This window comes from Oryctolagus cuniculus, chromosome 1 (assembly GCF_964237555.1).
Source record: "Oryctolagus cuniculus chromosome 1, mOryCun1.1, whole genome shotgun sequence".
NCBI classification, from domain to species: Eukaryota; Metazoa; Chordata; class Mammalia; order Lagomorpha; family Leporidae; genus Oryctolagus; species Oryctolagus cuniculus.
In genome coordinates, this window is record NC_091432.1 from 87,857,635 (window position 1) to 87,872,018 (window position 14,384).

The 14,384-nt window shown below is 39.3% G+C and overlaps 1 pseudogene; it reads right to left on the bottom strand.

Moving 5' to 3' along the window:
• Positions 1-2,313: 2,313 nt before the first annotated feature.
• LOC138850476 (cyclin-G1 pseudogene) lies at positions 2,314-3,085 on the bottom strand (annotated as a pseudogene).
• Between the last annotated feature and the right edge of the window lie 11,299 nt (positions 3,086-14,384).

The window sequence follows — 14,384 nt, forward strand, 5'->3', positions numbered from 1 at the left end:
GTCAACTCAAAATTAACACTGATGTATCAAAATAACTGAAACATATCAGCCTTTTGGGAAAACTGAAGTTACCCATAAAACATGACTTATAAAATTTAAGGATAACATATGCTTTGATTCTTTAGTTTTTATTTTTGTATTGCATATGTTTCCAAAATATCGTGTCAGAATTGATTACAGCCACTCTGAATGAATGCAGGCTGTGCACTGCTCTGTTAATCAGCCATGGTGCTGTCACACTGTAGACTCCTGCCATTCACTGACTGACTGACTGAAGACTGTTTCTGGAACTCTGCCTCAATGATCTATTTATGAAGGTGTCTACTGACTTTCTTCAGATGCAGTAAGGGCATTAGTGAAAGCATATTCTTTTCCTTTTAAATAAAATTCTAATCTAAATTAGAAGCAATGGCAATTTTATAAGGATGGTACTTAGTAAAGACTTTTGGAGTGTTAAATCTAGTCTGAACTTACTTTAGTGGATTAAAGTAAGTTCTCAGAGTGGTGATTTGAGCAACTAACAAACTAGAAAACAATTTTGTTGACTGGACTAGATTGGGGCAGTAGATTCTCTATAAAAGATTTTATGTGTACAACCATCACCTGTTTTCTTGAAAAAAATAAAGATTATGAATTGTCAAACTCACTAGATCCTCTTTTTTTTTTTCTTTCTGTAAAATGCCTTCAAATTTAAATGTAATTCCCATATACTAATAATATCCCCTTCTCAGGATTATATTATTTGTATTTTGGGCATCAGGGAAACCATTTAAACCATTTAAACTGCCTAAAACACTAAATTTTGTGGGGGCCAGTGCTGTCGCGCAGTGAGCTAAGCCTCCACTTGTGGTGCTGGCATCTCATATGGGCACCTGTTTGAGGTCCTGGATGTTCTTCCAATCTAGCTCTCTGCTATGGCCTGGGAAAGCAGTAGAAGATGGTCCAAGTGCTTGGGCCCCTACACCTACACGGGAGACCTGGAAGAAGCTCCTGGCTGCTGGTTTAGGATTAGCGCAGGCACAGCTCCAGCCGTTTTGGCCATTTAGGGAGTGAGCCAGTGGATGAAAGACCTCTCTCTGCCTGTAACTCTTCCTCTCAAATAAATAAATAAAATCTTTAAAAAAGTGCATTTGTGAAAAGTTACTTTGATGAAAACCTCATAATTTAAATTATGTAGGTTAGCATTTTCATTACCACCTAAATATGTCAATCAAATATAGGAAGTTAAATCAATGTTAAGAAATGAAGATTCACAGTTTACTTTCCCAAACTTGTCATTAGTGCTTCACATTTATGCTTTTAACTTTGATTTGACTGCTTCACAGATGAATTCAAATCCAAACATAATTCCACTATAGCATAATACTATTTAGGCAATTTTGCCAAACCTGAGAACATCATGCTCATCTAGTTGTAAAGTTTTGAGGCTTCAAATTTAAACTCAGGAAAACATAATGGAATCCATAGCTCAGGGTTGTGGAGCAAGGGTTCAGAGATTTTGTTGTTGATGCTGTAATAATTCTTAAATACACAACAACAAAGAAACCCAAATTATCAGACACTTGTGAAATATTTATTATTAAAAGTAAACTGTTCATATTTAAGTTTCATAATCATAGATTTGTTAAGTGTTAATTTAGTTTTGAGAGGAAAAAGATAAATTATTAGTACTAGTTAAGAAATTTAAATGGCAAAGATTTATTTGCAGTGACCCCAAGTTTACTTTTTTATGCATGTAACTACTTTCCCAGAATTCCAAATATTATAAATAACTAAAGTGTTGAGACACCCTTGCAGTTTCCAGATACCCAATGTCAAGACTGAGCTGCTGTATCTTTTTCTTTAAATACACTATCCAAGTTCATATTGACTTTGCTTATAAGCTAACATTCTCAAATTAGTCCACATATGATCCAAAAGTTTGGTCCTATTGTCCTGTTCAGCTAGTATATCTTTAAATGAGCTAGAGCTTGGGTCTACATAAAGCAAGATGACATACAATAAGAAAATGTCATTTTATGGCTATTTTTAAATCTTGGGTTGTTGAGGAAGATACTTTTTTATGCTGATTAATGAAATGACTAACATATATATCAGAGATTGGATAATTCCTTATGCTTAGGGTACTTTATACAGTAAATGTCTTCAAATATTAGTTGACCAGATCAGTGAAGTCACTTCCCCTTTGCTATTGCAACTTCATTTTGTTTACTTTGAAGAGAATTGATATTTTAATCCTTTAATTGTAAAAGACAATTATAGCGTTGGATAATATCCTCCATATGGGGAGTAGCAATGATCCAAATTTATAAATTAAGGAACCATTTCAGGAATTGTTGGGAGGTGAGTTACTCTGTAGTAACTATGCTTCAACTGCCGTGCAGTACACGCAGACACAAACCAGTTCAACTTCTGAACATTCGGTTTTGAACACTTGTTTGATGAATACTCAGTTAAGCACTTTGATACAAGCTCTTGCCAGAAGGTCAAATCTCTGCCATTTATCTTGGAATGTTTCTGAAGACATTCTATCCCTTCTGTTAACTCTACATGCTTTTGTGCTTGGATCTCCAAGGCAATGATAGAGAAAGCCGACACAGAAGGTTTCGCTTTGGAAAATGTGATCCTGCAGTGACTTGCCTTAAGTTGAGCTTCCCGTCTTTCAAAATGAAGGCTATTTCTCCTTTCAAGTGGCACGTTTTCTTGAATGAGTGGGTAATAGAGCTGCAGGAACTGAAAGGCAGCAGTAGCTTTGGCTTTCCAACACAGCTTCTCCAATACAGTGTTTTCCATTCTCATCAAGTGTGAAACCGTGCACTTATACTGACTTATCTGGATCAAGTCAGTTGCCTGTGGGACATTCCTTTCCTCTTCTATTGATTTTACAGCCAAATAAAAATAGTTCAGCCCAACACATCCCAGGTGCTTGGGTTGTACCTTCATTTTAGACAGAAATCCATTCAATAAATTCACAGCTAGAGAAAATGTCTACATGTCAAAGCCAAAAAACTTGAGTTAGACTAAAATCTTTCACTTGGAAGTCCCTCAGTAATGCAGTCATTCTGAGGCCATATCGTGTGCAGACTCGATTAGTCTCAAGCCCTAGACCTTTGGCTGACGTCTAGACTCCTGTTGCAACAGTGTTCAGCTGGTGTAGCAGTTTCTGAGTCAGTTGTTGTCAGTACTTCTGTCATGTTGATAGCGGCTGCAGCGCCTCAGTGGTAACCTCCCTCCCCGGCCTGCTCTCACCTCACCCCATGATATCAGATTCCAGAGGTCTATGAGACCGGGAGACCCAGGACAAGAGGCGAGAGGCCCCGGGAAAGGGGAGCCGTCCTGGGTGGAGGTCTTTGCAGCGCTGCTAAGAGGACACTGCCCTCCCAAGGGGCAGCTCAGAGCCAAAGGGCACGACAGTATTTCAGTAATCAATGAGATGGCAGAGATTTTTAGAAAGAATGATGATTTTTGATGCATTTTGGCATACAAGTTTGTTCTTAAAACTAGAATTATTTTGAGGTTGTCATTTAGAAATGTTTAAAATCTATCTACTGTTTTCTGTAAACACGTTATAAAATCATCTGTTTTGTTGATACACATTCCAGCTATTTGTGCATAATATCTGCTTTGCATTACCTGGAGATAATTTGTTAGCTTCAAAAATGAAGTGACTCAAAGGCAAATAGAAGAATTAGAGAAGAATGTTCAATAACGATTACACTCAGAAAGGATTAAGATAGCCAACACAGAGTTAGAAACATACCAGGGGATTCTAATTCAATCCCATCAAGGTGGCATGTACCAATGCCATCTCACTAGTCCAAGTGATCAATTTCAGTTCACAATTGATCATAATGATAGGACTAAGAATCAAAGGGATCACATAAACAAGACTAGTGTCTGAAAATACTAACTGATAGAACAAAAAAGGGAGAGAACGATCCAACATGGGAAGCAGGATACACAGCAGACTCATAGAATGGCAGATGTCCTAAACAGCACTCTGGCCTCAGAATCAGCCTTTAAGGCATGTGGATCTGGCTGAAAAGCCCATGAGAGTATTTTAGGCATGGAAAGCCAAGACATTCTGGCAAAAAAAAAAAAAAAATGACCTAAATGAAAGATCTCCGCAAGTGAGATCCCAGTGGGAAGAACAGGTCATCAAAGAAGGAGTTACCTTTCTCTGAAGGGAGGAGAGAACTTCCACTTTGACTATGACCTTTTCTAAATATGATCAGAGTTGGCGAACTCAAAAGGCCTCCATAGCCTTGGAAACTCAGGACAAGAGCCTAGGGTGATTACTGATGCCATAAACAAGAGTGTCAAATTGTTAAGTCAACAACAGGAGTCACTGTGCACTTACTCCTCATGTAGGATCTCTGTCCTCAATGTGCTGTACATTGTGATTTAATGCTATAACTAGTACTCAAACAGTATTTTACACTTTGTGTTTCTGTGTGGGTGCAAACTGATGAAATCTCTACTTAATATATACTAAACTGATCTTCTGTATATAAGAGAAATGAAAATGAATCTTGATGTGAATGGAAGGGGAGAGTGAGCGGGAAAGGGGAGGATTGCAGGTGGGAGGGAAGTTATGGGGGGGAAGCCATTGTAATCCATAAGCTGTACTTTGGAATTTTTTTTTTTTAATTTTTGACAGGCAGAGTGGACAGTGAGAGAGAGAAAGGTCTTCCTTTGCTGTTGGTTCACCCTCCAATGGCTACCGTGGCCGGCACGCTGATCCGAAGCCAGGAGCCAGGTGCTTCTCCTGGTCTCTCATGCGGGTGCAGGGCCCAAGCACTTGGGCCATCCTCCACTGCACTCCTGGGCCATAGCAAAGAGCTGGCCTGGAAGAGGGGAAACCGGGACAGAATCTGGTGTGCTGGTGCCGCAAGGCAGAGGAGTAGCCTATTGAGCCACGGCACTGGCCGGAAATTTATATTCTTTAAATAAAAGTTAAAAAAAAAGATAGCCAACATAGGAGTGTTGTTGTAAATTGTATTTTCATAAAATCTCTTCCTAGGTAAAGAATGTTTCATTGAATTTCAAAGATGTCTGCTCTTTAATAAGTGAATTTTATTTTCATGTCATCGCAACTGATGTTTTAAATTAATCATATACTCCACAGGCTTCAAATCAGCTGTTGTCATCATTTTTGCTAAGGCATTTGGAATACATGAAGTTATCCTAGTCAGGATATTTAGGTTAAGCCTGATTTGGGTTGATAAAGAGCCCTGCAAGGTGGAAATTAATTTGCAAGGATTCAGTATATTTCTTGATAGTTTTTATCAATGTACAAAGTTACCTAACACAAAAAGCTTCAAAATAAAATAGATATACTGGATATTAATTTTTCTTTTTACTACATTGAGATATCTTTTTTAATCTCTAGCACTTCATAGTACACAGAAAAATATCAATATAATGAAAGTATGAATTACTGTGATAAATTCCATCTTATAATGAAATGGTAGTATTACTATATTCTTAGAATTGTATCTATATAATACATGAAATGTGTTCTCTTTATACTAATAAAATTAAACAATAACATAAATTAATTAATTTAAAAAATGCTGGGGGTCAGCATTGTGGTGTAGTGGGTTAAGCCGCCACCTGGGATGCCAATATTCCTTAAGAGCAACAGTTCAAGTCCTGGCTGCTCGATTTTCTATCCAGCTCCCTACTAATGTACACGAGAAAGCAGTGGAAAATGGCCCAACTTCTTGGAGTTGGATGGAGTTCCTGGCTCCTGTCTTCCGAAAAGCCCATTCCCGCTGGTTGTGGCCATTTGGGGATACTGGTCTATATTTCTCCTTTTGTTGTATCCTTGTCTGATTTTGAAATTAAGGTAATACTGGCCTCATAGAATGAGAATGGAAAGATTTCCTTCCTTTTAATTGTTTTTGAATAGTTCAGGAAGAATTGGCCTTAGTTTTCCTTAAAAGTTTGGTAGAATACAGCAACGAAGTCATCTGTGCTGGGCTTTTCTTTGTTTGCAGGCTGTTTATTACTGATTCAATTTCAGCCTTGACTATTCAAGTTTTCTATGTCTTTGTGTCTCAATTTTGGTAAATCATACATGTACATACATTTCTTCTAGGTTTTCCCATTTGTTGACATATAGTTGCTTGTAATAATTCCTAATGATTCTTTGTATTTCTGTAGTATTGGTTGTAATATCTCCATTTTCATCTCTGATTTTATTAATTTGGGTCTCTATTTTTTCTTGGTTATTGAGCCAATGATGTATCAATTTCATTTATTTTTTCACAAAATGATCTGTTTATTACATTGATCTTTTGCATAGTTTTTAAAAATTTTTATTTTGTTTATTTCCTCTTTAATTACTATTGTATCTTTCTTTCTACTAATTTTGGGTTTCATTTGTCCTTGTTTTTCTAGGTCCATAAGATTCATTGTTACATCATTTGATATGTAATTTCTCAGTGTAGGCATTTATTACTTTAAACTTTCCTCTTGACACTACTTTTGCTGTATCCAGTAAGTTTTAATATGGTGTTGTGGGGAGCAACTCGGACTAGACTAAGTTACTGGAATTAAGACTTATTCTATGCATCTGCTCTCCCACAATATGGCGCTGGGAGAGGAGTAAACAACTTCTACGCAGCTGTCTCCAGTTTGACCAATAAGCTGCAGGAGCTGATCCTGCTCCTGATTGGAGGAGAGCAGCGTGCTTGGCATGTGGGTAGCAGAGTTGGGATTGGTGGAAGAGGACTATAAAGGAGGAGAGAGACAACATGCACCAGGAACATCTAAGGGGAACATCCAGATAACATCTGAGCAGCCCCCGAGAGAGCCGGCCGGCGGTGTGCTGCTCCCCCGCGGAAGTGGGGAAAGTGGCAGGGGGAGCCGCCCTTCCACGGAGGTGGAAGGATCAGCAGCCAACCCGGGAAGAACCAGCAACAAACCCGGGAAGGGCCGAGCAGAGAAAAGAACAACACAGGGTCCTGTGTCGTTCCACGAATGGGGGAGCGACATGTTGTGTTTACATTTCTATTCATTTCAAAGAATTTTTTATTTCCCTTTTGGTTTCTCCTATGACCCACTGCTCATTCATCAGCACGTTGTTCAGTCTCCGTGTGTTTGTATATTTTCTAGTTTCCTTTGTTGCTAATTTCCCACTTCATTCCATTGTAGTCAGAAAATTTATGTGATGTGATTTTTTTAAAATTTGTTGAGACTTGTTTTATGGGCTAATATATGGTCTATCCTGGAGAATGTTCCATACACTGATGAAGAGAATATGTACTATGCAGCTATGGGATGGGATATTCTCTAGATATTTACTAGGTCCATTTGGTAGCAGTGTAGATTATCTCTGTTATTTCTTTGTTGATTTTTTGTCTGTTTTATCTGTCTATTGATAAAAGTGGGTTGTTGAAATCCTCTAATATTATTGTATTGGAGCTTGTGTCTCCCTTTAGATCCATTAACATTTGTTTTATCAAACTGGGTACCTTAGAATTGGGTGTGTGTGTATATATATATATATATATATATATAACTATAGTCACATTATCTTGTTGAATTGATCCCTTAATCACTACATAGTGTCCTTTTTTTGTCTCTTTTAACAATATTTGTCTTGAAGTCTATTTTGTCCAATATGGGTATAGCTTCTCCTGCTTGCTTTTGATATTCATTTACATAGAATATCTTTTCATCCTTTCACTTTTACTCTGTGTGTCTTTATTGGTGTAGTGTGTTTTGCAGGCAGCATATCAATGGGTCTTGTTTGTTATTTTTTAATCCATCAGCCAATCTGTCCCTTTTAATTGCAGAATTTAGTCTATTTACATTCAAGGTCATTATTAATAAGTACTGACGTGGTCCTGCCATTTCTCCATAAATATTCCTATTTGTTTTGAATCTCCTTTGTTCTTTTATTAGGAGGTTTTCTACCTTCACGTTCTTTCATGATGCTAAACGTCTTTCTCTGTGTGTGTAGTGCATTGTTAAATATTGTTTGTAAGGCTGGCTAGGTGGTGACAAATTCTTTCAGTTTTTGCTTGTCTTACAATGTCTCTATTTCACCTTAATTTTTGAATGAGAGCTTCATTGGGTAAAGTATTCTGGGATGGCAAGTTTCTTCTTTTAGAATTTGAACTATATCTCTCCAGGAGAGTCTGTCCTGTAGGGTTTCTGTTGAGAAATCTGCTGTCGATCCATTGGTAGTTCCTTTAAAAGTTACCTGGCATTTCTCTCTTGCAAATTTTAAGATATTTTTATGTTTTACTTTTGAAAGTATTATTATAATGTATTGTGATGAGGATATTATCTCATCATGTCTGTTTGGGGTTCTGTGTGCTTCCTGTATTTGGATGTTGGTATCTTTGTCCAAATGTAGGAAATTTTCTACTGTATTTTGCTGAAAACCTTTTCTTTTCTTTTTTTTTTTTTTTTTTTGACAGGCAGAGTGGACAGTGAGAGAGATAGAGAGAGAGAAAGGTCTTCCTTTTGCCGTTGGTTCACTCTCCAATGGCCGCCGTGGCTGGTGCGCTGAGGCCAGCGCACCGCGCTGATCCGATGGCAGGAGCCAGGTGCTTCTGCTGGTCTCCCATGGGGTGCAGGGCCCAAGCACTTGGGCCACCCTCCACTGCACTTCCCTGGACACAACAGAGAGCTGGCCTGGAAGAGGGGCAACTGGGACAGAATCCGGCACCCTGACCGGGACTAGAACCTGGTGTGCCAGCGCCACAAGGCAGAGGATTAGCCTAGTGAGCTGCGGCGCCGGCTCAACATTCTTTTTTTAAAAAAGATTTTTACTTATTTGCAAGGCGGAGTTTACAAACAGAGAGAGGGAGAGGCAGAAAGTTCTTCCATCCACTGGTTCACTCCTCAAATGGCTGCAACGGCCGGAGCTGAGCCAATCTGAAGCCAGGAGCTTCCTCCAGGTCTCCCACGTGGGTGCAGGGGCCCAAGGACTTGTGCCATCTTCCACTGCTTTCCTAGGCCATAGCAGAGATCTGGATTGGAAGAGCTGGGATATGAATCAGTGCCTATATGGGATGCTGGTGGCACAGACAGGAGCTTAGCCTACTAGGCCACAGTGTCAGCCCCACTCAATAGGTTTTCTAAGTTGTTCTTTTTTTCCATACCGTAGGAACTTCTAGCACATGTATATTTGGTTATTTGGTGGTATTCCATAGATCTGAGCACTTCTCTCATTCTAATATCTCCTCCTCCTCCTCCTCCTCCTTTCTTTCTTTATTTGCCTGACTGACATATTTCAAAAGTCCTGTCTTCTTTCTCTTACACTTCTGGAGGATTTGTTGTTGTTATTGTTTTATCTTGTTTTGTTTTGTAAAGTGAAGGCTTTGTTCCCAGAGGTGTGACTCTGGGGCATGGTGAGGTCTCTAAAGGCTTACACTTGATTTCCACTGGTGTGCGTTGACTGGGCCCAGGGAGCTCTGGCCACCATTTGTGGATGGGATCGACTCCCATGATGGGCATGATGGGGTGATGGAGCTCCTCTGGCTATAGTCGGTGCGTGGAGGACATGCTGAAGCTGATTGGTGTGTTCACTGTCTCAGCTTTTCTCTGTGGCAGGATGAACTAGCTAATACACAGCTTAGAGTGAGCTCATGGTGCCAGTGACCTTCACCCACCGAGGAATGCATACGTTCCACAGTAGCAACTCACGCCATAGTGTGTGCTGCCACCCCACTGTGAGACCTGTCCCCAGTGTGCAGGGGAGCTGTGTGTCTGTGCAGCCTGACTGGGCAGCTGCAGTGTCACCTAGCAGCAACCTGTGATTTTTCACCTGTTCATAGGAGCAGAGGCAGTGGAAAACATGATGGCTTTCAATTCCAACAGGCAAGCTTCCTTATTTACAGAGTACTAGAGGCTACCCCAGCAGCCCTGCCTCCTCTGTCTCTCAAAGCACAGGATGCTGTAAGACCCTGGGCTCTGGTTCTCCTGTTGCCCCCATTTCAAGAATCTCAAGTTGCTGCCTCCTCACCCCAATCTCAGCTCTGAAGAGTGGGGAGGGAACCACATAGGTTCTTCCTCTGAAGTCTGAGAGCTCTAAGTTTTGGATGGAACGCTCCCATGTGGGCACCAGTTCATGTCCCAGTTCCTCCTCTTCCAATCCAGCTCCCTGCGAATGCTTCTTTTAAGGCTTTTTTTTTAATTGTTACCTTTTAAAATTATTTATTTATTTTTAAAGATTTATTTGTTCATTTGAAAGTTGGAGTTACAAAGGCAGAGGCAGAGAAAGAGAGAGAGAAAGAGAGAGAGAGAGAGAGAGGTCTTCCATCCGCTGGTTCACTCCCCAAATGGCCACAATGGCTGGAGCTGGGTTGATCTGAAGCCAGGAACCAGGAGCTTCTTCTGGGTCTCCCATGCGGGTGCAGGGGCACAAAGCCTTGGGCCATCTTCCACTGCCTTCCCAGGCCATAGCAGAGAGCCATATCAGAAGTGGAGCAGCTGGGACTTTAACCAATGCTATATGGGATGCTGGCCCTGTAGGTGGCAGGTTTTACCCGCTATGCTGTAGCGTCAGCCCCCAATTTTTTATTTTTAAAGATTTTATTTATTTGAAAGAGGGAGGGGGAGAGAATCTTCCATCTGCTGGTTTACTCCACAAATGGCCGCAATGGCTGAGCTGAGCCAATCTGAAGTCAGGAGTCTTCTCGGTCTCCCACGTGGGTGCAGGGGCCCTAGGGCTTGGGCCATCCTCTTCTCTTTCCCAGGTGCGTTAGCAGGGAGCTGCATCAGAAGTGGGCCATCAAAGAAGGTGGTACCTTTCTCTGAAGGGAGGAGAGAACTTCCACTTTGAATATGGTCTAGTCTAAATAAGATCAGAGTTGGTGAACTCAAAGGCGTCCATAGCCTTGGCAGCTCATGACAAGAGCCTCGAGTGATTACTGACATCATAAATAAGAGTGTCAATTGTTAAATCAACAATGGGAGTCACTGTGCACCTGCTTCACATGTACGACCTCTGTCCTTAATGTGTTGTACTATACAAATTAACGGTAAAACTACTACCCAAACAGTACTCTATATTTTGTGTGTCTTTGTGGGTGCAGTCTGTTGAAATCTTTACTTAGTATATACTAAGTTGATCTTCTGTATATAAATAATTGAAAATGAATCATGATGAAGAATGGGATGGGAGACGGGATGGTTGTGGGTGGGAGGGAGGTTATAGTGGGAAAGCCACTATAATACAAAAGTTGTACTTTGGAAATTTATATTTATTAAATAATAGTTGAAAAAAAAAAAAAGAAGTGGAGCAGCCAGGACTTGAACTGGCACCCACATGGGAAGCCAGTGCTGCAGGCTTGGGCTTTAACCTGCTGTGCCAGAGCACTGGACCCCTTTTAAAGTTTTTCTGCAAAATGAATTGAATAATTTACAGATGAGCTTTGTAGTTCTCCTTTTACTCAGTGTAGTCCATGAGAATACCACACATTTCATTTATAAGCTGTGGATGAAAACTAGACAACAGAGAAAAGGAATGAAGTTATATGAGTTGATATAGAACTGAAATAAAATTCACCTATTCAGTTTTTTCATTCGAAATGATAAACATCTAGCCTGTCATTTATTTGATAAGTACTTTGCAAGTAAATGCATAGGAGCCCGTGGGATGGGAGATAGTTTACGTGAGTTATCACTTTGTTCTACTCAAATCAGTGTTCAGGAAGCACAAAACAGTTCAGTAGGGAATTCTGCATACATCACCTACAGGAATTTAAAATTTAAGTGCCACACACACACATAAACACACATGCCCACATACACACACACATACACACACAGACACATACCCACATAGGCACACACACACACCACACAGGAAATATGTAGAACACACACAATGTTTGCTTACTTTTGAGTTCAGTTTGATAAGAACAACTAATTTTAAAAACCAAATATTTCATAGACATTATGGAAATAAGTGGAAAGAGATAGGAATGGAATATATTTTGTGTCATTATGGAGCAGATTTTTTTTTTGTATTTTTTTAAATAGAAAACTAGAAAAGATAATGAAGAACATGAACAGAAAGAATGGCACACCAAAATGCTCACAAGACAAAGAAATGGGTACATTTCTTTACATTTATTTGGTTTTTACATTTATACCTTTATTTGGTGAATTGTGAACCAGACACAATTTAATAGAGACAGCTATAGCCACAGACAGCATCATTATATAGGAGGCAAACATATAGAGTGACAGAAAGAAAGGATAATAAACACCTGTGAGATCACACACACACACACACACACACACACACACACCACAAAGCTACATTGAAAATAAGATGCCTATAGCCTTTAGAGAAACAAAGGCTTCACATACCACCAGCACATGGTAAAGTGGAGATTACTCTTATAATTTTGCTTTACGGATAGTGTTGATTCTAATTCAATTTAGAACCACAGGTGATCTTGAAATCTTAATTTTTGGTAAAGAAAGCCCAAATTAAGGCCTTTGGAAACGTCTTTTTGTTAAAAAAAAAAAAGGAGAGTATGATAAATGGAATAATAGCGCCATCTTGTGGTGTTTTAAAATATTGACTGCTGCTTAACAGTTTCGATTCTTTATAGTTGTGCATAAAAATGTATCTAACTTGAGTATTTGTAGAAAAAAGGGCATATAGTCACACAGCAAACTGAATCTGTAATTTCTCAATGCATTAAATTTTTCATCAAACAAATCTACTTAAGTGGAAGAGGTACAATGGTAAGCAGCAGTTAGCCATTCAGCTTTGACCTTGGTTTGACTGAGAGCGTGAAGTAAGGGGTAATCCACATATTTGCATCTGTCTTTTGAAAAAAATTTATTACCCAGAATTTTCATTTTTTTAAAATGGCACTTTTATTATTTGTATTTATCTTGCAATTTATAAAACGTGAGTACCATGGCCACCACCAAAAACAATGCTTGCTTTCCTATAAACCTTTACAAACTGGGACCCTGTTGTCTAGAATATGGGATAAAGGCTCTTAAAATGTTTGCTAATGAATGCAAATGTACTCTCAGTCCTGTATTATTTTGCATTTTAATTACTGAGTTGATTATTCAGCATATACCTTTTTCATTTCTAATTCATCCAGGATTTATCACTAAGTGGTTCCAATGTGCCAAAACTGTATCACTAGGAACATGAAAATAAAGAATATGGGAGATAACCCTGTGCCACCCAATTCTAGTCGAAGACATAGCCATACACACAAAACTCACACACAAAAGCAGACAGTGCATAAGTCATTTTGAAGTGCCACATCTCTTTGTGTGGCTTTTTCCCTCTCTCTTCTTCCTCAGTCATTCAATTCATCTGCTAATTCATTGAGTAAGGATTTATGGGGCACTTACTAGTTTCATGCTATTGTACCAAGTGCAAAATATACCAGTACAGTGTCCAGGAAGAAAACGCAAAGCTCTTAAAATTTAGTTGGAGTGATCAACAACAACAAAAACCTGGAGAATGTAAGTACCTACAATTACACACGATAGACTGAAGTTACGACTGGAAAGTCTAGGAGTTTTTTGTCTTTATCAGAGGTTCCTCATCTGTATTTGAAATATATCTTAAATATAAACTTAAGGAAAATTAAAAAATGGTGAAAGAACAGAAATCTGTAATGCTAGTTCATTAATCCAAAAAATTAATATTTTGGTGTGCTATAGTCTTTTTTCTCACCTCAGAATTTAAAATGCTTAAAAAGCCATTGTGCAGGATAAATCTATAGCTGAAGACAATAAGATCTTTTTGGAAATTAATACAGGATGACTAAGGTCTTGATTCTTTCAAAAACACAGAAAGTCTTTAGAAATAAATCTGACAAAAATGTTCAAATTTGTCTTGATGGAAGCTACAAAATAAGCAGAGGAACATTAAAGATTCTTGATTAAGTGGGTGTCATTGGATGTGGAATTTTAATTTATTGTGAAGAAGTAAATTCTCCTCAAACTATTATATAAATAGAATATGATTCCCCTGGAAATCCCACCTTCCCAAAATGGTTCTAAAGCTAATTTTTTGGGTAAAGATTTATTTTATTTATTTGAAAGAGTTACAGAAAGAGAAAGAGAGAGAGAGAGAAGGCTTCCATCTGCTCGTTCACTCCTCAAATTGTTGAAGTTGTCCATCCTCTGGTTCACTCCCCAAACGGCTGCAATGTCTGGAGATGAGCTGATCCAAAGCCAGGAGCCTGGAGCTTGTTCCGGGTTTCCCACATGGATGCAGAGGCCCGCCCAAGCACCTGGACCATCCTCTGTGGTGCTTTCCCAAGCGCATTAGCAGGGAGCTAGATCAGAAGTGGAGCAGCTGGGACTTGAACCAATGCCCATATGGGATGCCGGTCCTGCAGGCTGGGGCTTTAACACACTGTGCCACAGTG